General features: G+C 49.1%; 1 protein-coding gene across 4 annotated transcripts in view; it reads left to right on the top strand.

The window, feature by feature from the left end:
- The window catches only part of HTR2C (5-hydroxytryptamine receptor 2C), a 68,923-nt gene that overhangs the window by 22,587 nt on the left and 18,632 nt on the right, over window positions 1-27,704 (top strand). Inside the window, exon 1 of one of the 4 annotated variants that reach the window (XM_087941210.1) lies at window positions 21,899-21,984. The exons of the other annotated variants lie outside the window; for them this stretch is intronic. The gene's annotated coding sequence lies outside the window, so the exon portion shown is untranslated. Of the gene's footprint in view, window positions 1-21,898; window positions 21,985-27,704 lie in introns of those variants that run through there. 4 annotated transcript variants of the gene reach the window in all.

The raw sequence follows: 27,704 nt of genomic DNA, 5'->3' as shown, positions 1-27,704 counted from the left end.
GCTTCAGTCTTCCATCGTTCATTCAACCAAGAACCTGTGGTCCAAAACGGCCTTGTTATTCCCCAAAACTTGGTGCGATGTCCTATTGCTTTTGTGTCTTCTACGTCTTCCGGTGCTTGCTGTACCTTTGATCATCACTCTGATCTTCCCGATTGTACTCCATAATTGCTGCTAATTAGAAACTGCCAGCGCTTGCTGGGCTATTGAATTCTCTTTCATAATTTGGTGCTAATGAGAGGCTGGTGGGTGTTTGGCAACACGGATTCGGCTTCTGCTGGAGTAGAGAATTCTTGACTCCTTCCTACAAAACGGCTCCAACTTGAAAATTGTGCCCCAGCAAGTCTTATTTTGTGGGTCTGCGACAGGAATCAGTAGAAGAAGGCCTGGGGGTGGGGGGGTGGGGGGGGCGAGAGGTGGATTCATCTACAGTAGGAAATGTTCAAGAGGAACCTGGTAGCCCGTTTCATTCGAAAGCAGCTGCATGAAGGCTGACAGCTTCCAGTAACGCAACTTTCGTCAGAAAAGGGCCCTCCGGGATCCTCTTAAGCAGAAGAGCAAGAGAATAACCCCTTTTGCACTGGCCGGAGAGAACAAACCTGCCGTCCAAAGATCTGCTTCCAGCTCAGGGCAGCTCGCATTCCCTGCCTTCAGCTTGACTGAGCAATCGTAAAATAAGCACTTTGCATTTTCTCATCTGAAAATAATGAGGAGGAGGAGGAGGAGGAGGAAGAGGAGGAGGAGCCGGGTTCTCCCAGCCCTGGGAATTCTGGAGGTGGATAGGAAGCCAACCGCACAGGTGGGCTCATTTTGATGCAGGTTTCAGTCCCCTGAGTGGCGCTTTTCAAACCTGGCAACTGTGAGACGTGTTCAACAGCAGAATTCCCCAGGCAGCATCCCAGGGCCTGGGCCCCATGAGGGCTCTTGGTGGCTTTTGCACTGCCCCCCTTCAGGGGGAATTTTTAACGCATACTGACTGAATTTCTTCCCTGCAGTGCATTGAAGTGAGCAAGGCAGGTTTAGTTCTGGCTGGGTTGCCTGAGTTAGAGGAATGGTTTGGAAGCCAATCTCGTGTGCACACGTCCTCTTTCCTCCTGCCTGTTGATCAGTTTGCTGGTGAAGTTTCTGAGACACCTGAAAGGGGGCAACTATTTCCCTAAGATCCCACTGCTTCAAATTAAAGCCCGTTTTGGAGGTTTCCCCCTTTAGGGCCAATACTTCATTGTTCCAATGTCTCGCCTCCTTCGGGACCATCCCTGGGGCCTGTTTGTGCCCCCGGGGGCAACGTCTTTTTCATAAGCATCATAAGGATGCAAGGGACAAAGTTACAGTCATGCAGTCACACGTGGGAGGGGGTGGGTGATAAGGAGTGAGGAGAAGATTAACAGTAATAGTAGTGCAGACTTTGTAAATAGTTGATGAGTGTTGAGGGAATGATTTGTTTAGCAGAGTGATGGCGTTCGGAGAAAAAAACTGTCCTTGTGTCTAGTTGTGCTTCTGTGCAGGGCTCTATAGCATCTTTTGAGGGTGGGAATTGAAATAGTTTATGTCCAGGACGTGAGGGGTCTGTAAATATTTTCACAGCCCTCTTTTGGACTCTGGGTGCAGGATACAGGTCCTCCTCCATGGAAGGCAGGTTGGTAGCCATTGTTTTTTCTGCAGTTCTAATTACTCTCTGGAGTCTGTGTCTGCCTTTCCTTGCCTTTCCTTCCCCAGGACTATGTCCTGCTGGAAGTTGGGTCAAGGGCTGGCCGTGCATGGAGGTCATCGATTCCTTCTGTAATGATGATATCTCCCCTCCCCCCCCCAATGTCCTGCCCTCCTCCTGGGCCCTCCTCCGGCTCTCCATGTTTTGGGGTGCTTTGGTTATACGTGGGAGACTGATTAGGGGGTTAGGGTTAGCCTCCTAATGTGAGCCCCGCAATCCGGCGTGCCTTTCCTTGCGGGAAAAGAAAGGCGAATCCAGCTTGTCAGGGAAGGAAGGAGAAGCCGAGGTGGGTTAATGGGCTTTGATGAGAGAGCGGAGATGTCAGGCCGCGATCAGACTGACACCCTCCCGCTGACAGATGCCTGGCTGTTGTGTACACATTTCCTCAGACACTTCCCAGACCATGGAGGCTGGAGTGCTTGGGAGCGCTTTCCTTCCTTCCTTTTAGACCCCTGACCCCAAAATATTGTTTGCAAGGTTTGTAGAACTCCAGCACTCTGCCTTCGGTTGGTCGCGCCGTAAGAAACAGCAAGCTATGTTGTTTTATTTTGTTTTTTAAAAAAATCCTTTTCCATGATTAGTGTGCCTAGATATTTAGCAGCGTCGAAGACCCTGCAGTACATTCCGTACTTGATGACAGGGAAACAGAAAAGTTTTTGGCAAGTTATGGTAAGAGCAGCACATTGTGCAATCCAACACTTCCTTAGCCAGTTCCCCTCCAAGCAGCCTCAACGCCCCAAATAACGATGCAGATAATTTCTATTCAACACGCTCTGATTTACAGTCAGACTTCCATTGGTGGCGAACCCGGCAACAACCCCTCGCGTTAGTTACTGTGCTTCTCCAATTGGTCAAGGCCGAGAAATGGGGCTTCCTCTAGACGGGCAGCCGAATGAATGCGAGCCTTGTCCTGAGGCACAAATGCCAATTGTCCTCTGGGGGGTTGGTTGGTGGGGAGGCGTGGAGCGGGGCCGCCTTTCGCAGGAGCCTTTTCACGCCTTTTCACGCCTGGAACGGTGGGAATCCCGTTGATCTGGTTTCCATCTGAGCTGCATTATTCCCGTCGCCCGATTTGGGCGGAATACCAATTAGAGCCCCTCGCTCAGGGTCTGGAGGAGGAGGGGGGGAAGTGGCGGGAGCCCCTCGCCTCCCAGCCCACCTGGGAAATGCGATCTGAGCGGCTGCCTGAAAGGGGGGCCCTCCAGCCGCTTGCCCAGCCACATGGGCTGCCGAGTCCAGCCTTTGAGTTTCTCAAGGCAAACCCGAAGGAAGGACGAGCCGAGGAGGAGGTTGTGGTCGCTGCTCCGTGGCTTCCTGGGGAGAGCAAACCGCTGCGGCGATCTTCTTCCAGCTGTACATTTACTTAACCGTCTGTCTGCCCAAGAGGGGCAGGAGATGAATGAGCGGACGGCCCCCCGCGCTGCTCTCTGCCTGCAGGGAATTTTCTGTCTGAGCAAATTGTTAATGGCAGAAGAGCTTGTGCTCAAAAGCTCCCAGGCAACCATTTAAAAACCTCCCCCCCCCCCCCGCTCCCGCGAGCACATCTTCCTGGAGGCCCTGGGTAGCTTGGCAAGAGGCGAGCAGATGGCGCTAATTGCTTTGCCCGGGCATCGTGGCTGCGCCTTGCCTGAACCTGGGAAAGAGATGAGCGGGACCCTCTCTTTTCCAGCCCTTCCCTGGCAAGGCTGCCCTCCCTGGGGCTGGACGAGGGTGGAGAGGCCTCCTGAGCTGCCCAAAAGACCGTTTCTGTTCACTGGTTCAAAGCTGGGGGGGTGGGGAGTGGAAAGGTCAAACCGAGCAGGGCACCCAAAGCACTTCCATACAGGTGTGTGTGTGTGTGTCTTTCCACTCCTTGGCCGAGGGTGTGCCCGAGAGTCCCCAGCAGGATCCTCTTGGCACAGCTGCTCCCTCATTAAAGGGCAATTCTGGGTTCCCCCCCTTGTGAAGCCCAGAAAAAGAAACACCAGCCGGGCTTCTTAAAATGGGTGGCAGACCCAGTGGCTTCCCTGTCATCGGAGGCTGGGGGCGGAGTGGAGCTTCCTGCCTTAATTGGGGGTGGGTGGGAGACCCTCCGGCTAGGAAGCTTGGGACAGAAGGAAGGGCATGGCCTTTGCCGCTCTGGGCTGGGGGTCTCCCAGGGCCACCTCCAGGCCCAGGGCTGCCGTGGAGCGAGCGACAACGACGACAATGATGCCGCCAGGAGGGAAGCGTGATTGGGAAGGAGGAGTTTTGCCAGGAGAGCAGCGGAAAAAGGAGGTTTTGGGGGGGGGGTGGGGGGGCAGGAGGGCGTCGCCTGCTCTCTGGAGCCCTGCTGGGTGGGTTCCTGGCTGTTCTCCTTCCCTCTAAACCAGGGGCTTCATAGCCACAAGCTGGGCTGGGGGAGCGTGTGGTGCTTCTACATCCCATCCCTCCACCGGTTAGCGCTCTGCCTTGCCCTCCAGCTCCCAGGAGCCTTTGCTGGCCGAGCCGAGGCACCGAACTGTGATTGCTGAGGTCTAAAACCTCTGGGAGTCATTCAGGTGCCTCCTGCCTGCCCAGGTTTTCTTCATTCCAGCTCAATACATTCCAGCTCAGACGCCCAGGGAGGATGGTGGGCTGAGGGCTTCCCAGGTGGGAAAACGTCCCAGGAGCTCCGGCAGAGTGCAAGGAGCCTTGGAGAAGCTTCTGGGGTGGCTGGATTGACGTGGCCAGAGGCAAATGGATACTTGATCTAGAAAATTTATGTCTGCCTCTGATGAAGGGAAAGTCGGAACCGCAAACCGAGGCAAACTTGAAGGACTGGCAAATCTGAGCGTCGACATTCTAGGAATCATTGAACTAAAAAGGCTGGAATTCATTACTTCTCCTCTCGGAGGAGAAGCAGATCTTGGGCTGTAGACGAAAGCAACCAAAGAGGAAACGGAGCCCCCATCACTAATGGCAACGGATTTGGGCCCCGAAAAGTCAAGGTTGGGGCCCCGAAGGACAGACTGCCCTCGCTTGGAGTCCAAAGCCACCCAAATCCCACCACCCTTGAAGAAGAAGCCGAAGCTGACCAACCCCATGACAAATGGCCATGAATAAATAAATAAGGACATAAATAGCAAGTATCTCCTAACCACGATCCAAGGCTGGCGATAGAAAAGCACTGGAATAACGAGGAGACAGACGCACAAGAAAACAAACCGCAGGCCCCTCCTTCTGACAGCCCAAAGACAGCTCTGCCCTGAACCTCATCGGATGGATGACACCCAAATGAAGCTGCAGTGTAAACACAGCAGACAGAGATGAAGAAACTCCTTTTAGTTGCCCCGGACCAGAACAACTTGCTGTGGCTCCGATCAGAAGCTCCGGGCCAAGCAGGAGACAGCAGGAGGGGGGCGTTAGATTTCATGGGGGAGCCTGCGTGCTTTTGGGCCCCACTGAGTTGTCCAGGGTTTGAAGATCGTCTCCGCCGGCCGTTTCTCAACTTCATCCTCCCTCTTCCCACACCCTGGCCAGCAAAATGTCGACCATGATGGCTAAAAGGATGCAAGCTCATTCGGGGAAAGACTTTCTATCTTCGGATGCGGAGACAGGATATTCGTAGCAGGGATAGTTTTAAGAATAACCGTCTGGTGGTCCAAAGCCCAGTGTCCAATCCATGGGCTGAAGACCCTCTATCTTGCCCCTTCCCCAGATCTTCAAAAGGATTAACGGTGCAGCCCCAGCCTTAGGCTCAAGCCTTATTATCATCACCCCATCTCTCACTTGCCTTATTTTTATGTCTAGGTAACCAAGGAGATGGAGCTTTCTGGTTATTTTATAGTAAGCAATAAAGAGAATTTTAATTGTTCCTTACACTTTTAGAGTTCCCAGGCCTGCATTTCCTGAAATAGGACATAAGTCTCCCCGACCCCTCCTGCCAGTTTATCAGCAGAGCATAATGCAAGTTGGTTGGGAAAGGACATTCTGTTTTTGAAGGAATGCATAGGTTTACTTTTTTATATATATAAAAAAGTTAATGCCTATTACCCGACATGCTCGGTGCTTCCAGAACTGTGAGACGTTAAGTGGGAAAGGGAGAAAGGGAAGTGCTCCGAGATTGATTGGAGGCCTTGGCTGGGCTGCTCCTGCACAATTCTTGCGTCAAGGTGCCGCCTCCAACCTGGCACCGCTTCATCTGCCAAATTGCAGAGCCGGAGCAGCGGGGGGGCCATTCCCGCTAAACTTGCAAATCGCTCACAGCCAGGGTTATGCCTGCTGGGTTTTCGGTTGCCCTTTTCCGCGCTTGGCTATTCTTCCCACGTTGCCTCTTGGCTTCCGGCTTGCATGTCCGATGGCCTTGACATCCTCCGGATCCCTGGATGCGGGTGATTCACAGGGCGAGGGGTGGGCGGCCTTCTGCCAGGCACCATAGCCGGGTAGGGGGTGTTAGAGAAGGAGGGCTCCCATTCCTGGAGAGGAGGCTTTGCGCTTGATGAACAAAGTGGCCAGGCGCCTCTCGGTCCAGCCCACCCCGACTTCACGGACGTCATCCTGTTTTCCTTTCATGCTCTAGAGATTGTGATGGAAGGTGATGCTTGGTGGTTCTTATCTGAGCCAGGAGTGCGGGTTATCTGAATACTTTTGGAGCTGCAGTTACTAAAATTAGCTTCCTCCTTATCATCTTGCGCTTTTGAGTTCGGCCAAGTTCTAAGAGCCGCCTGAGTTTAAAGCTGGTTTATACGATAAGACCCATCGGTGGAGAAAGAGATCCGGGGCACAATTGGGCGTTTGCAATTTCAGCGTTAGAACTTGGTTTGGATCACAAAGGATCCAGTCCCTCTTACTTGTGTTCTGCTGGTGTGGAGCTCAACCAAGTTATGCTTTCAAAGCCAACCCAACGTTTCTGCAATGTTGAACGTCTATCCCACCTTAGAGACATGCTGGGATGAAGTGTTGAGTGGACCTTAGGATATCCTTCTGCTCCGTCTGCTTATCTGTGTGATGGGATAGGATACCTGTAGATGCGGGTCTTGTCCAGTGGCTACATGTCCAAAGCAGTTCCTCTCAATTACTTCCATCATTGTTTTACTCCCTTTAAAAATTATGCATATTCTGAAGTTATAAAATCTCCTGGCAGTCTAGATTTTTTTTCTCTCTGTGTAAGAGATGACATTATCAGATTTAGTCACCAGACACCATGCTGGTAGTTTCATTTCACAGTTGAATTTCTTTAATTACCTTGGAAGGTGGATATTTTTCCTGTTCAGTTTTTGCCATCAAGCAGCAAAAACTGGATGCAAAGAGCAAGGAATTTTCGGAATTGAAATCTTTTTTTAAAAAAATGTGGTGCTATTTTTGTCTGCAGAAAGGATGATAAAAGGCATTAAAGAAAAGCGTAGTAGAAGGCGGTACATTTCAGAAGAATTTCTATCCTATGGCTTAAAATAATAGCTAGATATACAGGTGTTGTGGCTCCGGGGAGTCATAACATACAGGTGTAAATCTGTTATTTTGATTTGCTATCCTGGAGCTTATAGATAGAGCAATTATAGAATGTAACATGCATTTAACTTCTCCAATGAGTGGTCAACAGGAAGTAAATATGATTCAAGTGGACTTTCAGCTGTACTTTTGCTTTCATCAGAACTATTCTGGGGCTTGTTTTAACCGGAAACAGAATAATTTGGGGTGGGTGAAGAATACCTCTCTATTTAATTAATCAGTAGTGTAGAGAGGTGAGAATCATGAAGCCAAATCTGGCTTTAAGCACTGTGCTTCCACCTTGGCAACTTCAAGTTGGGTGGACTTCAACCCCCAGGGTGGCTGGGGGAAAATCTGGCACGTTCAGACAACTGGCAGCATCCGAGTTCTGCCAGTTCAGCAGCCAGAGGTACGTTTCTTGGGCAGGTCTCTCCACCGGCTGCTCCTGGGTGGGTTTCTGGGTGTTTCCATGGCTTCACCTGCCTGGAGGAGCTCTTTGGAAACGCTCCTCGGACGCCCAGCTCAGTCTTGGCCTTGCCACCAGCTTGGCCCTTGGGGTGGCCGCCTCTCTGCGCTATAGGGACGGAACGGATGGGGCCAAATTATGAAGAGACTATTACAGTTGAATGAAGCGCGCCGGTTGACCTGCCTTCCACAAGAACAGTTGGGAAGGCCCGCCGTATCCTAGAAGACAGTTACGCACGAAAGGGAGTCTCACATTGAGGTTGGGTTTCATCCTTCAAAGCCCCTTTCCCAAAACAAACCCAACCGACACTCATCTTGCGGAGGGGGGGGGGGCGGGAAACGCTTTCCCGAAGCAAAGTTAGTCAAGGCCGCCCCTTCCCTTCCTCTGAGCGAGAGGTTGTGCCTGGTCGCCTTGCTCTCGTGGTTGAGACGAAGCCCTTTAAGGCCTGCAGTCGCCGGTCAGTCGACCACTGGAACGGACAGCCAGCAAAGTGGAGGCGGAGTCTCCTTGTCCCCCCCACCCTGCAGTCCCAGGAAACCTGTTTCTCTTCTTTCTTGTCTATTTCGTGAGCAGATTTGGCAATTTTCCTCTGGCTTTTGAATTTATATCTTCCCTCTGCCACCTGGAGCTCCTCCAACTGCTGTGGCTGGACATTCATTGTTTTGCTTTCTCGCTCCCAGCCTTTGGAAGGGAGCTTCAGAAATTCCTATGAGAGCGATAAGGTTTTTGCATGCAGAACATGCCCATTTTCTGGTACAGAAAGTTCCAACCGGCTAATTTGTCAACTTCCAAGATTTACAATCTAATTTCAAAGAAGTTTCAAACTTAAGAAATAATTACAGAGCTGGGAAGCCACTTCCACCCCGATTCCTTCACGTTTCCTTGCAGCTCAAATAGGCTTCCAAGTCCTGTGGTCTTCAGCACGTTGCATTTGCTTTTCCGCCTTCTGTTCGAGGGATGTTCACCTTGGCTCCAGACAAGGTAGCCTCTGTGCTGAAGGTACATTGTGCACAGAAAGGCCAGTTCCGAGGTCTAGAATTGCTGATCCAGGAGAAAAACACGAGAGGTTTTGCCTCGGTGCCCATTTGCTTTGTGCAAGTGAGGAGATGACTTCCCCAAAGGACAAGATGTGATGGTCCACCTCCCAGACTCCGTTGCCTTCTTGTAACAAAGGCATTTTGTAGAAATGACTGCATGTTACTTTGCTGTCATTGTTTAAGCTGCTGTGGTCTTCTCTTTTAGCTTCTTCAACACACCAGAGAGAGAGAGAGAGGAGGAGGGAGGGAGAGAGAGAGAGAGAGAGAGAGACTGACTTCTTCTTGCCTGCCTACCGGACATCCCCTTCTCCAGAGAGACTCCACAACTGGACCTGAGTCTTTCTCCACGCACTTTCTCCTTTGAGGTCCTTCTCTTGGGCCACTCTCTTGGTAAAGCAAGCTTCAAGCTCCACGTTTTTAAGGACTGAAGAGACCCCAGGAATTGATGGATCAGTGATCAAGTTCTTCACTGCAGGCCGTTCAAATCCACCCACCTAGTCCATTTATCTTCTCTGTATTTTGCAAAGGCTGTATATTGTGTGACCGGATTTTGCAGAAACAGGGCTCCTTGTAGGGAGCGAGTCAATTGACTCTCCTAATCTGCCAGCCTCTCTCTTCTCGGGGTTGATGAAGGTTGAGGGCTCCCACCTCCTTTGCACGGAGGATTTCATTGGCATTTTCTGCCACAGGACGAGAGGGACGCGAGGGCCATAACTCACTCCGGTTCTCCCTTCAGCCTGCTGAATTCCATTAGCCGCATTTACATTTAATGCCTCAGATTATCGTCGTAGCTGTTTCCTTAATTTTATTACTGTACACCACGATTTCCTTTAGGGCTGTTTTCGAAATTGGCCGCTCTCCTGAAGCCTCGTATTTCTTCCACTCCGTTGGGCCTGGGGCTCCTCGTGAATCTCCCAGGGGACCTGGGGCGAAAGGGGACAATGGAATAGTCGTTGGATAAGACAGCGCCTGACGCCCCCCCCCGCCCTGCAGGCCAGAGCCGTGGTCTTCCCGGGTCCTGCGTTCAGCCCCCCCCAACCAAATCAGTGGGTCAAGATCTGCCCCACCTGGGAGTAGGAAATAAAGTGTCTTGACTTAGAACCCAAGTCCTGTTGAGGGACATCATTGTCCCTATCATTTGAAAGTGGCCAAGGCAGGACACCCCTGCTCGGAGGGGTGTTCCTCAGCCTCCTTCCTCAGGTCCTCAGCTTCCCGATCTGAAGCAATGGTCCTGGGGGGGGGAGCAGCTTCACGTTTCCTGACTTGGCCTACCTCAAAGGGCTGGCAGTTGGGCACTTCCTCCTCGGTGATCAAGGCTCCTCATTGGAGCCAATAGATTGGACTGGGTCTGTTTTGTAAAAGCTGCACCCTTCCCTCCGCCCCCCCCCCCCCAAATGTTCTTCAAGACATATGGCATCTTTACTGGGCTGCACTCTGTGTGTGTGCGTGTGTGTGTGTGTGTGTTTGACTGCCAAATATAACCATGGCAAGGAGTGCAACAACTCCTCTCCCCCAAAACCCAGGCTGGGTGTGAAGGCCAGGTGGTTGCGCATAATTTTTCTCATATTTCAGAAAAGGTGACGATTTGTACAGAAGCCTTAAAAGCGGCTTGGCTTTGCCGGAGGGGGCTGCTCAGCCCGCAGCCCCCTTCTCAGCCCAGCTGGACCTGGGCTCCAGGGTCTCCTCCTCGCCTGCTCCTCCTCGGCGGAGATGGTTTTCTCTGGAGTTGCTGCCCCCCCCCGCTTGCAGCAGCTTCCCCCCCCCCCAAGGTTGAAGCTGACTGGCGATTGTTGGGAGAGGGGGGTGTGTGTGCATATGTGTGTGTGTCTGTGTTTGTGGAGTCCCTCTGGGCTTCCTATGCCCACCTTGGCTTTGTGAAGGACCCGGAGTTTGGATTCATTGGCCTGTAATCCTTCGCAAGGCAATTGGAGAGGGAGGGGGGAAAGGTCCCCGAGGGGAGGGCAGTATTTTAGGCAGTGCTCTCCTGCAGGCTGAGCTGCCATAAAATCTGCCCTTTAATCGGGTCCTACTCCTAGTGCTCTGCCCAGATGCCAGGGGTTACAAGGCCCATCCTCCTTAGCCCAGGTCCGCTGTGTCCTAGGGGCCAGCCTGGGGAAGAGGCTCCCCGAGAAAGCCCCAAACTCTGAAACTTTGCCTCTCCTTCCTCCTCCGTTGAAATTCTCCAGTTGCACTCCCCTGAGAAGGGGAGGGAGGCGGATCTAATCTATGCAGGTGTTTGCGTTTGGAGGATGACTTCCCCGCCTAGAAGGCAGGAGATGGGAGCACACCTGCTCTTTGGGGGCTGTGAATTATTCACTGTCCGTGGATCGAAAGAGCCACGCCAGGGTCGCCTTCCTTGCAGGAGCCAGTGGGCGCGGGCCTGCTTGGAAACGGGTGACACATATTTGGGTTGGGTCTTTCTTTTGTCAATGTTTTCCCTTCCCCTCTTTGAAGGAAGGAGGCTTTTAATTGCAGGCAACACTTGCGCCCCACATAGACTGGGTCTGCCCTGCAGTTTTGGGGGTTGCCTGGTGGGCAGGAGGGCAGGTATTGGGGCCTCCAGGCCAACCTTCCTCTTCCTTGAAAGGTGTCCATAGTTGAGAAGCTAAGAGCTGGAGTGCAAAGCTTCAACGGCTCCCCTGGTCTTCGCTTCAGTCCCTGCCTGGCCACCTGGGGCGTCAGCCGGGAGTGTTTGATGTTCCCCTAAAAGCCATCCTGGGTAGGACTTGGCTAGAGAATAAATGCGGGCGTTGATATGTCGGTGATGAAGCCAAGCAGAGATCTGGAACGTTGTTGGATTTCGTTTTGAAACGGCATCTAAGAAACAGTTTTTAGACATTTGGGTTCAATTCTGAAGTGCAGATGGGGAGACACCAGGCAGCCCCCCAACAGCTGTGAGGACAGCGCAGTGGAACTCTACACTGGCTCCAAGAAGCTGATTCTGGTTGAGCCGGTCGGCCTTTACGAACTCCGACCTCTCATGCAAATCCTTCTTGGTCTGTTCTTCCCCCGCCGTATGGCTGCCACTCTTACAATTATCTCTGCTTAAATATCGGTTAATTAACGGAGCCTTATGTTCCAGGCCTCGGAGTTTCTCTCTGTGTGAAAGAAAACCAGCTGGTGCTTTAAGCAAAGCTTTGGATTGAGGCTCCCACGTGGGTATGTAGACGGTCCTTGGATGCGGCTGCCTTTCCTAGGGCTGGAGATGTGGTGGTGTGAATTGTGCAGGGCTGCAACCCCAACAAGTGTTCGATATGCGTTTCCACCACCTCTTTGCTGGTTGAAGTCCCATTAGAAAGGGGGTCGTGACAAGGTGGGCCCAATCCACCCTTGATGCTTTGAGGGGGGGCAACTGCGCTGCCGAATAGAATAGAATAGAATAGAATAGAATAGAATAGAATAGAATAGAATTCTTTGTTGCCAAGTGTGATTGGGCACACAAGGAATTTGTCTTGGTGCAAATGTTCTCAGTGCACATAAAAGTAAAGGTACGTCAAGAGTCAAGAATGATATGATAGTCCTTGGATACAATAAGCAATCAAATCATACTAGGAAACAGTCCATATAAATCGTAAGGATACAAACGACAAAGTTACAGCCCTACCGTCACAAGTGGGAGGGGATGGGTGATAAGGAGGGATGAGAAGATTAATAGTAGTGCAGACTTTGTAAATAGTTGGACAGTGTTGAGGGAATTATTTGTTTAGCAGAGGGATGGCTTTGGGGAAAAAAACTCCCCTTGTCTAGTTGTTCTGGTGTGCAGGGCTCTATAGCCTCGTTTTGAGGGTGGGAGTTGAAACAGTTTATGTCCAGGATGTGAGGGGTCTGTAGATATTTTCACAGCCCTCTTTTTGACTCCTGCAGTATCCAGGTCCTTGATTGAAGGCAAGTTGGTAGTAATTGTTTTTTTCTACAGTCCTAATTACTCTCTGAAGTCTGTGTCTGTGCTGTTGGGTTGCAGAACCAAACCAGACAGTTATAGAGGTGCAGATGACAGACTCAATAATTCCTCTGTAGAACTGGATCAGCAGCTCCTTGGGCAGTTTGAGCTTCCTGAGTTGGCACACAGAAAGAACATTCTTTGTTCTGCTTTTTTGATGGCATTTTTGATGTTAGGTGTCCATTTTAGGTCCATTTATGGAGCCAAGAGACCCAGACCTGGCTCTTCACTTGCAGCCGGGTAGTTGCGTGCAGGGGCTGAAGGGCACCGATTTATGCCTTGAGGGGTCTTCTTTTTGCACAGCCCTTTGTGGTCTTCTGGGATCTTCTCCATTCGGTCCAGTGGCTTCCTCCCTTCCCTCCCCCCTCCCCTCCCCTGGCAGACCTTCCTACCTCCTCCCTCCCCGCCTGCCCCCTCCCGAAGACCCTCCACAAGCCACCTGGAGCCAGACCTGCTTCCCATCTTTGTTGAAGAGAGAGTTCGCCCTCTTCTGCCTGCTGCGTGGTGCCTCCACCCAGAAGCCTCCGCCTAAGAGCTTTAGCGAAAGAGGCAAATGCGGTGGTGGCCGTTTGCGTGGCGCCTTCCAAAGTCAAACGAAATTCCCTTCGAGTGATTGCCTTAAATGGAGCTGCAATGCAAATTCAGTCAGTAAAGGGAAAAGAGGCCCTCGAAGGGCAGCCGTGTGTCGAAATGAAAGGATATTGTGCTGGCACAATTGCTTCTTCAGCCTCTGTTTTAATTCCTCAGGCCCTCCCATTCAGAGCCCGAGTGGTGGAATTTCATTAAGCAAATTGGTTTATTCAGCTAGGCCAGAGGTTTCCAAGCTTGGCCACTTTAAGGCTTTGTGGACTTCAACTCCCAGAATTCTCCAGCCAGCAGAGCTCACTCTCTTGCGATCCCTTCCTCTGCAATCTCTCTCCACTTTAGGAGGTTGAGAAAAAGCAGGCATAGCTGGCTGGAGAATTCTGGGAGTTTCAAGCTTCTCCTCTAATACATAAACATTGTGAAGGTTCTATTGATTAAATAATACAGTTATAATCCAGTAGTAATAGTAGAGTAACATGTGTTACTTATTAATTAATATGTTATCTACAAGAGACAAGGAATACTTGCCAATTATTATTTATCATTGTTTATTATGAACTATGAGGTCCACAAGTCTTAAAGTGGCCAAGTTTGGTGACCTCTGAGCCAGGGGTGGGATTCTAACAGTTTGCACCTATTCGCTAGAACCTGTTGTTAACAGTCTAAGCAGTTCGGAGAACCAGTTGTTGGAAGAAATTCCTGGCCTAATCCTGTCAGGAAGGCAGGAAGGAAACATTCTGGTGTTGCTTACGGAAACTGCCTCTCCGTTAACCCTTATTACATTCTTGGCAGGACTAGACTCCCTGTCTCTGGAACGTCTCTGGAGTTTTTTTCCCCTCCTTTGCTGGTACTTTGCTTGTGTGGAGTGACCATTCAAAGTTACAATGGCACTGAAAAAAGTGACTTATGACCATTTTTCACACTTGCGACTGTTGCAGCATCCCCACAGTCATGAGAGGCCAGGCGAGGAGATGCGTGCCTCGATGTGAGTGATGTTGAGCTGGCCACGCCCAGCCAGTCACATGACCACCAAGCCACGCCCACCAACTAAGCCACGCCCACGTAACCAGTTGTTAAAGGTCTGGCCTGTGATGCCCGTTGACTTCTGCTGAAGTCGGACCGGAGGATCATTGGTTCCGAAAGAGCCAAGAGGGCTCCTTCCATGGGCTCCTCCTGGGTGACCAGTGAAAGTGCGGCTGGTGGGGCAGGCGGATGGAATAATCTTGGCTCAGCTGGAGGAGAGAAAAGCTCTGGAGGTAGCAGAAGGACCTCCGGTAGATTCCCCAGGACCTTCGTCCAGCCGAGAGGACCTGCCTTCTTCCTCAAGGCCTGAGATTCCTTCACAAGAGTTTCCTGAAAGAAGAGATCTCGCACAGGACACAGGATCAGCCCTGAAGGTCTGGAGGTGTTGGGTTTGGGGTCCCGGGCCAGGGGATTAGCAAGCAGGTTTCTGTGCCAAAGGAGACCCCGGCTGGTTATCAAATCACGGCAAATCCTGATTTTGAGCGACGTGCAATTCACCTGGGAGAGGGAGGACCCTCCGGCCTTCAGGGCTAGGGAGATGCAGATCAGCGCTGATCCAACGCCAGCTGTTGATTGGATCTGATTTGATGGCTCAGATTTAATTCAGAAAGCTCAGCCGATTAGATTTGATGCTCTGATTCAGGGTGGCAAGCCAGGCTGATTCAATTTTCCCCATCGATTCCAAAGCAGCTGATCTGATTATTCAGATTAAACACTTAATCCCGTTCTGAGATTCAATCAGAGCAATTGCCACACCAAAGGTGATCCCTGCGGGCTCCAGGAATCCTGCCTGGCCACCCCTGACCCCCCCACCCCCCACCCCATGGCTTTGGGGGCAGGGGGCTCCTTCTCCTGGATTGCAGGCACTGCAGGAAGAGCAGATGGAGGGGGCGGCAGGGCAGGGGGGCTAGTTTGAGAGCTTAAAGCGGGGAGGCAAACGAAACCTCCTTTTCCCCTTAGAATCTGGTCCTCCCCCCTCAAGGAAGTGCAGAAGACAGGGAGGCGCGCTTGGTGAGAGCGGTGGGCACTGCCCTGGGGCTCTCAGCGGTGCTACTCCCACCCTAGTTTTGTCTCCTTGGGGCCAGGAGGACCCCTCCCCATGTTTCATGCAGCCTCTTTCCCCTTCCTCTTTTCTGGCTTGGGTTCTCTCTACACCCACTTAATTCTTCAGGGATCACAGCGAGTTACCGATTTGGCTTTCACAAGACAGCAGGGGAGGTTATTCAGTTTCCTTCTCCTCAGTTTTTCCTGGTAGCCCTTCCTAAACCCTTCTTGCTGCTGCTGCTGTGTGTTTGTGTGTATGCGGGGCTCCTGCTCGCACAAACGGTGTGATGGTGCAGCTGAAAAGCAGCACCCACAGCGGCAGCCCAGGTGGTAGCCAGGCTATTATAGGGCTGAGGCTCCCTTCCTTCCTTCCTTCCTTCCTTCCTTCCTTCCTTCCTCCTTCCTTCCTTCTTCCTTTGAACTTAGCACTAGCACTTCTTCATACTGTAGTGTTTACAGACTTCCTTCCTTCCTTCCTTCCTTCCTTCCTTCCTTCCTTCCTTCCTTCCTTCCTTCCTTCCTTCCTTCCCTCCCTCCCTGCCTCCTTCCTTCCTTCTTCCTTTGAACTTAGCACTAGCACTGCTTCATACTGTAGTGTTTACAGACTTCCTTCCTTCCTTCCTTCCTTCCTTCCTTCCTTCCTTCCTTCCTTCCTTCCTTCCTTCCTTCCTTCCTTCCTTCCTTCCCCGGTCCCATTTCTTCACCCTAGGTAAACAGCTGGCTGTCTCCCATCCGTGACTTGCAAGCCAGCCGAGCTGAATGGGAAGAGGGAAACCTTCGGGGGCTGGGATGAATATTAATGGCCGGGGAGATGGAAGAAGGAGAAAGTGGAATCTCTCCATGCAGAAAAAAAAAAACTAGTTGGTGATTAATCATTTGCGGTGACTTGTAGCTGCAGAAACCAAAGCAATCAGTGGAATGTGAAAGAATCATCAAGGGAAGAAAAGCTTTAGAATAATATCTTCGTTTCCGTCTCAGGGACGGGCAGCTCCCCACCCCTCCACCCCATCGCTCTGGGCTCCATCTTGTTATGGGGGGAGGGGGGGAATTCTCTCATGAAGGGGGCACGTCCACCACCAAAGTCCGACCTCTCCTGGGCCTGGATGCCTCCCCCGTGGTACGTCCCTTTGCATTCGTTGGCATGCACCTCCCGTCTGCTAGCAGGATGCGAGTGCCGCTTTGCCTGTCAGCCTCATGTCAGCCCTGACTCATTTTGCTGCCATCTGGGCATGGAATTCTCTGCCTGCCTCCTGGTCCCCCTTCTTTCTTTCTAGGGGTGGGGATGGTTCTTCGGCCCCGCCGTGGAGATAGTAAAGCGAGGGCCACGCTACGGATTCCTCGCAGGGAAGCCAAGAGCTGCCAGTCGGGGATGCTCAGTGCCCGCTCCCCCAGGGGCATAACAGGGGCCTTTGGGGCAGTGGGGGCGGATTCCATTTTTTTTACCACCAGTTCTGTGGGCGTGGCTTGGTGGGTGTGTCAGCTGGGGCTCCATTCAAAATCCAAGAAAGAAATACTTAGACTCCTTTAATCAGAGAAAAGGTATCTTTTACTGGAAATCAAGTGGTAGCAACAAAAGAATTCTGAATCGGAGAAAATGGGCACGTAAATCACCTATAAAAAGTAATGGCCACATTCCCACCCCCAATAGTTCAATTGGCTCATCCAATTAAAAGTTGTGTAGATCAATCATCACGTGGGCATCTCCAGGTGGTGATGAGGCCTCTGTCCCTTGACCTTGACATAGTTTGATAAAAGGTTGCAGCTGCGCATAGCATAGGATAGAAACCTAAGCAAGAATGTAGCCCCCCACCCAGCTTATACTCAAAATTTCCGCTACTGGTTCTCCAGAACTGGTCGGAACCTGTTGAATATCCACCTCTGGTTTGGAGTCTGAGTAATCCCCCAAACCTCCATTTTGAGGACCAAAGGAGAAGGAGAGCCATCAGGACCAGATGTTGTGGTTAGCTGGCAGCAGGTGTGGACAGCTGAGGAGAGCAAGGACTCATATGAGGGCCCAGGACCATCAAGGGGTGGACTGCTACCTTCAGAGATTGTGGGGGATGGCGGCAGTGATGAAGAGGCCCCCGAGGAGCCTGTGCCAAGTGCGTGTGCGTGCAGGGTTGCTCATAGGAAAGAGCAGCTGCAGCAGCATGGGCGACTTGAGAGTAAGGCTGCAAGGTAATGGCCCCTCCTTCAAAAAGATAAAAGCCAGCTGTGAATGAATGTTCTTTGCAGAAAGCAAAGACGTTTTGAAGCTCAGCCTCGTGGACATTGCAGTATCTTAGTTGGTATTTGAAGACTCCTGTGTTGTGAAATATTTCTTACCTGTGATTCTTGACAGCCTCGCAGAGTTTTGGTGAGGCTGGTGCTTATCATAGTTAATTAGTTTGCAGCACTTTTAACCGGGGATTCATAAGAATCATTAAAAGGTTTCTGTTCCCTTTGGTTCATGTTTGTTTCATGGGAAAAGGGTTTGGGTCAGAACACCAGAGGAGGAGAAGGAAGGAGACCTGAGTCACAAACTACCCGTGAGGTGGAGGTCCACTTACTGCCCTTTCAGTGTCCTCTACCCATCTTTGGTATGTTTCTCCACCCCTTGGATGAGGGCCTCCTCTCATACAGAGAGGTTGGGTGACCATCAGCAGATGTTGGGGTGCAGTGGTGATGAGCGATCAGGTCCTGGTGGACTTGCCACCTTCACGTGGGTTGGAGGAGAACAACCTGGAATCAAAGCAAGATCCACCTCCCAGCTCTCCCCGGGGTAACCTCTCCACCTTGTCCCCCAGTCATCTCCAGCTGTAAGAAACCTTCAAACGTGGCCTCTCCATCCATCATATATTTTCTCCAAATCATTACGTATCTGATATTAACACAGTGGAGAAAGTCCAGAAATATTTCACAAGAAGGGTTCTCCGCTCCTCTACTCATTGCAGAATACTTTATACCGCTAGACTTGAAACTCAAGATTTAGAAAACTCAGAACTATGACACCTTTGGTCCGATCTAAGTATAGTATATAAAATCATACATTGCAATATCCTACCTGTCAATGAATACTTCAGCTTCAACCATAACAATACAAGAGCGAACAATAGATACAAACTCAGGGTTAACCGCACCAAACTGGATTGCAGGAAATACGACTTCAGCACCAGAGTGGTCAATGTCTGGAATCCTCTACCCGACTCTGTGGTTTCTTCCCCAAACCCCAAAAACTTTAACCTTAGACTGTCTCCTATTGACCTCACCCCTTTCCTAGGAGGTCTGAAGGGAGCGTGCATAAGCGCACCTACGTGCCTACCATCCCTGTCCTATTGTTTCTTTTATTTTTCTTATATGTATCCATGTATTCATAGCTATATTTATACTTATACCTATTATCTTGTAAGCGATTGACAAACCAAATAAAATAAAAATAAAATAAAAATCTCCCAGAAGTGGAAGAGGCAGATTTTTTCTCTTCATTCATGACTAATAACTGGGAGCAGAGAACATCTCGTTTTTATGCAGGTGATCCTTATCTGAATTCATGTAGAAGCTCACTTGAGGCCAGAGGTTAATTTTTAGCAGCAGGATGCCATAAGCGTTGGAAATTTATTAAGAGAGCGACTAGACGGAGCAGCCAATTTCTTTGGAAGGAAACGATAAACTCCGCGGTGACTGGGTGATGATCCAAATCAGGAGAACAGACCCAGTGGACCAGGGATCCATCTTCTTCCCTTGACCTGAAGATCTATTCTGGGTGATCACACGATCTCTCTCCCATTCCTGCAAAACCAGGGTGGGGTCAGGGAAAAGGGCCTCTGGAATGGCTTCCTTCTCCAAACGTTTTGTTCTCCAAATGTCCAGCGTGTTGTGTTCTGACCTCAACTCTCTAGTAGGGGCTGGGCTGTGTCCGTCCCCCCGCCCCCCGTTCTTTCTGTCCTGGGGGTCCCTGGAAGCTAAGCTGAGAGCCAGAAGGGGGGGCTTTTTTTTTTGCCCACCTGTGGTTCCTTCTCCGTTTAGCTAAGGAAACATCTCTGAAAGGCGCAGGAGGTCTGGTCCCTTCAGATGCTTTTATAAATGCATATTTGAGAGGAAATATGTTCACACATCCTCCTCTAAATGGAAGCGATGCACCCGTGAACTTCTGTGAACATGACGCAGCACAAGAAACTGGCAACCTGATGGGTAAGTGACCCATTTTCTCCACTGATGAGACTGGAGTAGAAGATAAAGCTGTACGAGGAAATTTTTTTTTTGTACCAAGGTTTCAATCGCTGAGATTAACAATTTAAGCAGCTCCGATTCTCCTTGACTTCATGATGAGGAAGTTGAGAATGAGGTGCAGGAGCTGAGCCGGGTGGAACTGGCAACCAAGCATTTGGTCAGATGGAGCTCAATGGCCCTTTGAGACATTCCAGAAATGAATCCGTGTCTTTTTTCGGTAGCAAGAGCCCCCCCCTGCCCCCTCCCCAGCCCCCCAGCCTCCAAGTGAGTGGGGGAGAATTAGCATGCAGCTTGCTGGTGCAGCCAGCCTCAGCAGGAGACAGAAATGGAGATTAATTATCAAAAGTGAGAGCCGCAAAAGCAATACTGTCTTGAAACCTTGAGGGAGAACCTTTATCAATGATGCTTTATGGGCTGCCAAAGGAAACAGCAAGTGATCAATCAGGAGGCCATTGGTTAATCTTGGAAAGAGGAGTAAGCAATATATTGGGAATTCTGGACTTGTGGCGATAAATGTACTTGGTGTAAGAATATCAGTTCTTGGCCAATGTTGCTTTTGTAGATTCCAGAACATTCTTTGCTTATCTCTTCCCCCCCCCCCCCGCCCCCCATGGGCCCAATGACGAAGGCTCAGGGCTAGCTTCTCATTGGCAGATGATAATAGATAATAATTCTTCAAACATCAAATTAGTCTCTTTCTTGTTGGCTATATCATAATAGTAGCAGAGGTGGGATTCAGCAAGTTCTGCCGGTTCTGGAGAACCAGTAGCGGAAATTTTGAGTAGTTTGGAGAACCGGCAAATCCCACCTCTGACTGGGGATTTCACAGTCTCCTTCCCCTGCCACGCCCACCAAGCCACGTCCACAGAACCGGTAGCCAAAAAAGTTTGAATCCCACCACTGAATAGTCGTGCTTTCTGGATAGTGCAGCGTTTCTCAGTCTTGGGCCCTTTCAGACGTATGGATTTCAGCTCCCAGCATTCCCCAACCAACTTCTCCATGCTGGCTGGAGAATTCTGGGAGTTGAAGTCCATGTAATTTAAAGGTGGCCCAGGTTGAGCAAAAACACTGACATAGATTACGGCTAAGTTGCTCAGTTGTTTCCCAGCTGCATCGAAGCAGATTCCCAACTAGATTCATCATAAACACACTTTTAAAAAAAAGTTAATTATGTTTATTTTTAAAAGAGAGGCAGCTGGAGGGAATGTTTGTTATCATTACCTACATTTCTCTTTCAACTGTGAAATATTGGAAGTTGGTAATAATAATATTATGGAAATATTTCTATTCTCACTTTTCTATTTAAAACAGCCAAAGGGGTATATCAAAAATAAAGTCCCACCCAAGGATTTAAAAACAGCACAGGACCCCAAAATCCCAGGGAAAGCTGCTAAGATGCTCTCAAGCCCCCTGTCTGTATTTGCTAGAGCTGGCTAACCAACTGGAGGGATTTTGGTACTCTCTCCAAAATGTCGCAGGCGAATTCCTGGATAATTTTCTGTGTAAGTAGAGCCCAGCTCAGAAAGCTAAATTAGCTTGAACTTGAAACCGACCAGCTGTAAATTTGGGATGCCGACCCTCCTTTTCGCCTGTCAACACAGCTGTCTGCAGAGATAAAGACTACTCCGTTGTACATGAGCTACATGGGATTTTAGAAAAGCTCGTTTTTATTTTTAATCTTTCCTTTCCCTCCGTCCTCACAGTTGGACTGGAGATTGAAAATCATCTTAGGTAAATTGCTTTTGGGAGCACTTTAAAGCTGCTTCCCAGCAAATTCATTTCATGGAAAATTATTTGTAGGAATCATTTTCGGGAGGAGAGCTATCAGACAGCGAGCAGGTGGGTGGAAGGAGAAACAGGAGGAGCCGGGAACCGGCAGTCTCCTCCGAATGACATCATCGTTTGTGCAGTGACATCATGACACACGGAGATGATGTCACTGCGGCTTCTCCTGGGCACCAGCTCTCCCCAGTCCCCAAATGGATGATTACTGTGTGCAAGGGGTAAGCTGCCTTCCCCAAGTTCACTCCCTTGGCAGTGATCAGTTTAGTGGTCTCCTGAATGTCTAGGGCGGTTATTGTCTCAGAAAAAAGGAAAAATTAAGAAAAATAATCTCACTAGCCAGAATATATCTCAGCTCTGTCTTATTCAGTGCACAACATCCATTAAGGAGTGAGGGGACTAAACCCCCTCCTTTATTTCTCTTGTTATATTTAATCACCCTTCTAGCCAGAGTCAAACGTGGGCTTTCCAAGACTTATTGTCATTTTTTTTGAGAGCTCCTTAGATGATTCTGAGTCAGTAAAGCAGGAATCTGGACTCTCTGCGGTTCACTCCTCCTTGACAAACATTAATCGAATGAAAATGTGAAGACGGATGATGTCAAAGATGACAGCAACCGTTGTTCGGTCTGTAGGGCTCTTGATGAGTTTATTTCATTTCCTGAATGGTAACCTTTAGATTAAAACTCTCAAAAGAGCTGCTGGATTATGGGAACTGCATTCCAACAAATCTGAATGGTGAAAATGAGAGAATAAGGTTTGATGAGGTGAGTCCGACGCATCGCCTGCCACGGCCTCCTTGCCCTTTGAGCCAGCTGGGGCCTCTCGCCTTGTCTCTGCTCTGCCATCCAAGTCAGGACTCCTTCATCAACCTTCCCTCTGGCTGGAGTGAGAAATTGCTGCCCGGCTGAACCTCCTCGGGGGAGACGTGTGAAGGGACCGTCCTGAATGCTAATGAACACCCAGGCGATGTCGCTGTCCCTGGAGCCCGGGGGGGGGGCTTCAGGGGGCCTGTTTGCTCTGGCAGAGGAGCAACAAGAGGAGTCCCATGGGAGAAGGAGGAGTGGACGCTGATCGAGGGTTGATTCCAGCCTGGAGCCGTTCCAGAATCAGTGGCCTGTCCTAACCACGGGGGAATAAACACATGCTTTTAATTCATCCTCTGTGGACGATGCTCCCTTAGGAGGGATCTGGGTACTGAGGTTAAAGAGCAGTAAACATGAGCTTCCGGTTTCATTGCTCATCCTTCCTCTTCGGAAGAAGCAACTGAAGGGCCCTTCCCATGGAAGGCGGCTCCATCTCCAAGACCATTATGCCTGGTTGTGTGGTATCACGATGGAGCTGAACCATCGCGGGGTAAAATTTGTGTAGAAACCACCCTGGATGTTGAATGCAGAACTTTTTTGAAAGCAAGGGCAATCATGTTGGTCCATGGAGAAGCAGGAATTCTTAACCTATGGTTGGAAATAACTTCATTTGGCCCAATAAAACTAGAGCAAACAAGGGTGCAGTTTTTGCAGTTCTTCTGGGATGAGATTGTAGCCTGGATGCCTTTGGGAGAGGCGGAAGGAGACTCCCCAATTGTTTTTGGGGAGCTGTCCAGCAGTTCAGTGGTCAAAGCTCCAGAGGAGCTGTCCAGCAAGAGATTGGCTGACCAGGATAAGACATCATTTGCCGCTGTAGGAGCTTTGACTGTCCTGCTCTGGGCTTTGGGGGCTGTCATCAGAACCTCAATCTTGAACAATGCCCAGGCATAGCTTCACTCAAGGAAGATGCTCCACAGCCAGATGGGCAACGAAGTACTGACCAATAGATTGACTCGGCCTCCAAGGTCTTAAAGGCGATCAGGAGGTGAAATACTTGTAAGAACCAGTCAAGGTGTCCTAATCCAGACTCCCCAATTTGATCAACTGCAGCGGTGGGGACATCAGCTTCTGGGATCCCCCAACCAGTATGGTCCTTTTGAAGAATGCCAGGAAAGGGTTAGCAGCCGAGTCTTCCTTTTCCTAAGGAAATCCCACTGGATTGAATAATGGGAATCATGACCCCACCTGCAGCCTGCCTTGTTTCCTGGTCTCCAGTTGCCTATAGAGAGATCGTGCGAGGAAGCTCTCTCGCTTGACTCCGTTACGTATTCCTGGCCCAGTTCTTGTTTTCAGGCAAAACTCACCCTTCCTTAAAGATGAATAGCAACTGCTTATTAGACGTCCTTTAGACAGGTGAGAGCTATTCCAGGGGCCAAATACCAAAAAGGCTTTTATCAGGCACAAAATAAGATGATGCGACACGCACCAGTGCTCATTTTGTGACCTACCAGTATGCTATTTTCCACCCACCCACCCAACCAGTTAAATCCTTTCTGAGATCCTAGATATTCCTGGAGTTCAGCCAGCAGTTACATTAGCTTATTAAGTGTTGAGTTAGAGAGGTGCAATCTGCCTCAGTAGAGGTTGCACTCATGAAAGAACGTACATCATTCTCTTTCCCATTCCTGAGCTGGGACTCTTTTCCTTCCTGGTTCTCCAACCAGCCTCCATGGGGTGGATTCTAATTATGCCCACCCTGCCTGGCCGTGTTGAGAACCGGAATCCAACCAGCTTCAGGTCTGACTGGAAAACATCTCCGAAACTCTCAAAGGAGCGCGAGGGTCCCCGGGAAGTGGGGCGGGGAGGGGGGGAGTGGGCCATTTCACCTGCATGGATCCCTCCCCTACCAAGTCCTGCCTCACTTCCTGACTCCATTCAAGCAAAACTGGGCAGCTTGAAGGACGGCGCATCAATGCAAGGTTTTTGTGCGAGAGAGAGATATGACCGAGAGGACATAAAGACAGGCAGGCACCAGATGAGTTCATTTTGCAAAGCCAGGCCGATCCCTTCTGTGTTCCCCACCAAAGGCTTCCTTTGTGCCCCAATCCTTTGGCAGCCTGTCCTGAGGGCTCTGCACATGGCTTCTCCTGAGAGCTGACAGTCCAGCTGAAGGCTTCACCTCTGCCAGCCAGAGCGGATTAAAACCAACATAAGCAATGGGTAGCCTCTCATTTGTCATTCTGAGGCTGTTTTTCTATTCAGCCCTATTGGAACACACACAAACACAATTTCAATTTCATTTTCATTTGGACATTTTATTTATTTATTAAATTTATAAGCCACCCATCTCTCTCTGGAAAAGGACTCTTAATTAAGCTCATGGAACAGATGCAGTTGATGTTAATTTAAGGGTTTGTGGAATTTGCTTCTCAAAATGGATTAATGGCAGGGTAGAGATGATGACATCACTGGGCTGATGACTTGAGAAAACCATCAAAGCAGGAATGAATACGAGAGACTTGCTTTTGAGGAATAACATTGAGAACTAGGTACTTGGCTCCTCTTTCCCACTAAGGAAACCTTTCTTGAGAGTCATTTGGGAATGAAATTTTGCCTCCTGGCTCAGAATCACAGCTAGGAGCCCCTGAGATGTTCTGAGATGTTTGAAGTCATTGTAAAGGCTGCTGTGAGTTACTTTGCTCCACCTACCATAAATTGTGGAATGACATAGAATGATCACCGTCTGGATTTTGCTGTATGACTCTGGATTCACAAAGAGTTATGCAATCCCCCCTTTAAAATGTGTATTTTTAAATATGAGGCGTCATAAATGACTTTCAGAGCATGGTATTTCAACTTGTCTTTTGATGAATGTAGGGTTTGGGAAGGGATTTATGGCTGAGCACGGTCCAAATTCCCAGGGCTAAACAGACAGCAAATGGCTCCGGCCTGCTTTGTCTTTATTTTAAAAGAGATGGGTTTATTTTATATAATGGCTGATACAGTCACAATATGATGCATATGAAACTTCTTTGATTTAACTTTGTCATCCTGCAGACTATTTATTGAAATTCAGCTTGTTCCTTGCTTCCTTTTCTATAAAAAGCCTCCACGGTCAAAATAGATAGCCGATCTTTTTAAAAGCGAAAACAACCAGTAATTATCAAAGAAAGAATAAAAGTATACTGAAAAAAGTGAACAATCTTAAAAAAAAAAACCTGAACAACTCAGAGATAAAAATCAAAAACTCGATCTTGATTCCTACTGATTGCTACTGATCAGTAGTAACACAATTTCCACTTTTCTGAGGAGCTGAGTCACTTGGAAGGAGAGGCCAGCAGCGCTGGGTGTTCACCTCCCCGGTTCTCTCCTCTCTCTGAGAATCCTTTGCTGGGTTTTGCTTAGTTCATGCCAACATCTGGAGATGTTCATCATGCCAGATTCCAATGGAGAGGAAGAGCTGAGTTGCAGCTAGCCAGATGGCGAAGCGGGATTTTCTTGGACATCCTTTGGGCATCTTGTCCAGTTTGCCCAGATAATTCATAGGCAGCCTACCCACTAACTATCCTGGACTCATGCTGGCTTGAAAGGCAATGGGTGAACATGGTAACTATGTTGTAAGTCACAACATAGGTTGCTTTGTTCTTTGTCTCAGAGGGCTCTTCAACAGGGTGGAAAGTCCAAAGAATAGAATAGAATATGGTGTGTTTCCCTTGGCTTGACCATAGATTCATTTTCATAACAAATATGCCTGTGTAAGTCTCCCTTCCTTCCCCTTCAAATCAGTATATCATTTGTGTCTTTTACTGCATCATGAGAACGTGCTGAGATGCTGACATATCGGTCATCAGGTTCTTCTTGTACGCTCTAAGATAAATCAACAAAACTTGGTCGACATTAAGAGACCTCAATCTCACCTAATCCCCAGAATCCAGGGAGAAGGGAAATGTAGCCTTCCAGAAGCTCCAGTTACTTGGTGGAGACTTGATCTTCTGAAAACGACCCTTGTGTGGCAGGACATCAGATTAGAGCAAGTGTCCAATAATTTCCCAAGTTCAAGGAGTCTCAAGAGACACACTTTCTTGGGCACCTGGGTTCTCAGAAACTCTGGGGAACCCGCATTTTGGCCTCTGTCTGCTCAGAAACCTGGTTTTCCTTTCAAGCCAGACAATACCTTGGGAGAGAGGAAAGCCAGTTCACCATCTCCTAGGTGGTCATTCCAGGGTGGACCTCTATGGCTTCCTAGCCTTGATGCGGTCTTAGGTCGGCCTGCCTCGCGCTCATCCACTCCCCTCTCTGATAGCAATTGCAGCAATCTTTTTCTGATTAAGGACTCCATTTTTAAATACTTTTTTTTAAAATAAATTTTATTAAGTTTCCAAATTTTAAAACCATAAAACAAAACTTTATACATTGTTATCAACATCAAGATAGCTTTTGCATTTCCTCACATTTTTCAATAGATGTATTTACTTATTCCTTTACCATTGCATCTTGCTCTTACTATAAATCAATATCTTTTATCCTTACATCTCAATCTTCTTCATGGTATATTTACATATTTACACATTCCCTCATTCTTTTCCTAATTGCCATTTTATTTTCTTTTTATTTTCTTTTTATTTTCTTTTTATTTCATTTTATTTCTTTTTATTTCTGGACTTTTAATTACTCTCCCTGTCTTTGCCTAACTTATTTGTGATTTATAGTTGGCTTGGCTTGCCTCACCTGTTTAAAATTTAAATAAGAATATTTGTTACTGTTTTTGCTCAAAATAGCCCACATTCTCCTGTGGACCTTTGCTGTCCTGACTTCTCTGCCACTCCCCATTAGGCCCTGAGACCCAAACAAACATCTGCAGCCAGATTAGTTGAGAGGGATGTGGCTGCGTCATATTTTGTACAATGGGAAAACTGGGAGCAAACATAAAAATCCCATTTTAGGTTCAATTTTCTTTTGCGGCCTTTCCAAAATTTAAATATAATTTCATCGAATGGCTGCCCAAAGGGGAGGTGTGTGAGTTTCAGTGCACCGCATGGAACACCACTGAACACTCTGGCAGTAGATTGCTACCAATAAACAAATTGATTAGCCTAATGAGATGCATGCAAATGTCCAAGAGCACTTGGAGTGGAGTTCAGCAGCAAAGCAATATCTTTCTGTAATTAAAATCCCGGAGACGTCTTTACATTCCCTTCCTCCAAGTAAAAAGTTGCTGAAACTTAGTGCCTTTTGTCCCAAAAAGTCTGTGACTTGCATCTCAGTTCATCAGAAAAATGCTGTAAGTCTTTTCCGGAAAGGGCGCCAGCTCAGTTACGCTGGGCGCCTCTAGGCTAGCCCATAAGAATGCTTGGTTGCTTAATCTATCATTCGTTGGAGTTTTTCCCCATATCCTACTCTGTAAACCATGGGGCACAGAGCCACACAATCAAAGGAAGGCAAAGCGTAGAGCTTTGCATATTGTGTAAAGACGGCCTCGGAGGACAAATGAGGGTCTCTGTGATGGATGGGACCACCTCCTCTGGTCCGGTTGAGCCTCCCGGTAACCACAAACCGGGGTTCTACGCTGCTTTGGTGTTTGTGGGATAAACTGCTGATGGAGTTGGGTAGGTTTCCCTGCCTTCTTTCGTGGAGTTTAGGGCTAGGGTTAAAAGCTTGTTTATTTTTCCAGGCCTCTAAAA

The sequence above is a fragment of the Pseudonaja textilis genome, chromosome 12 (assembly GCF_049901715.1).
Source record: "Pseudonaja textilis isolate UNSWEBS1 chromosome 12, rPseTex1.2, whole genome shotgun sequence".
Lineage (NCBI taxonomy): Eukaryota > Metazoa > Chordata > Lepidosauria > Squamata > Elapidae > Pseudonaja > Pseudonaja textilis.
The sequence above is the reverse complement of the archived record's forward strand: the minus strand, read 5'-3'. Positions and strand labels throughout refer to the sequence as shown.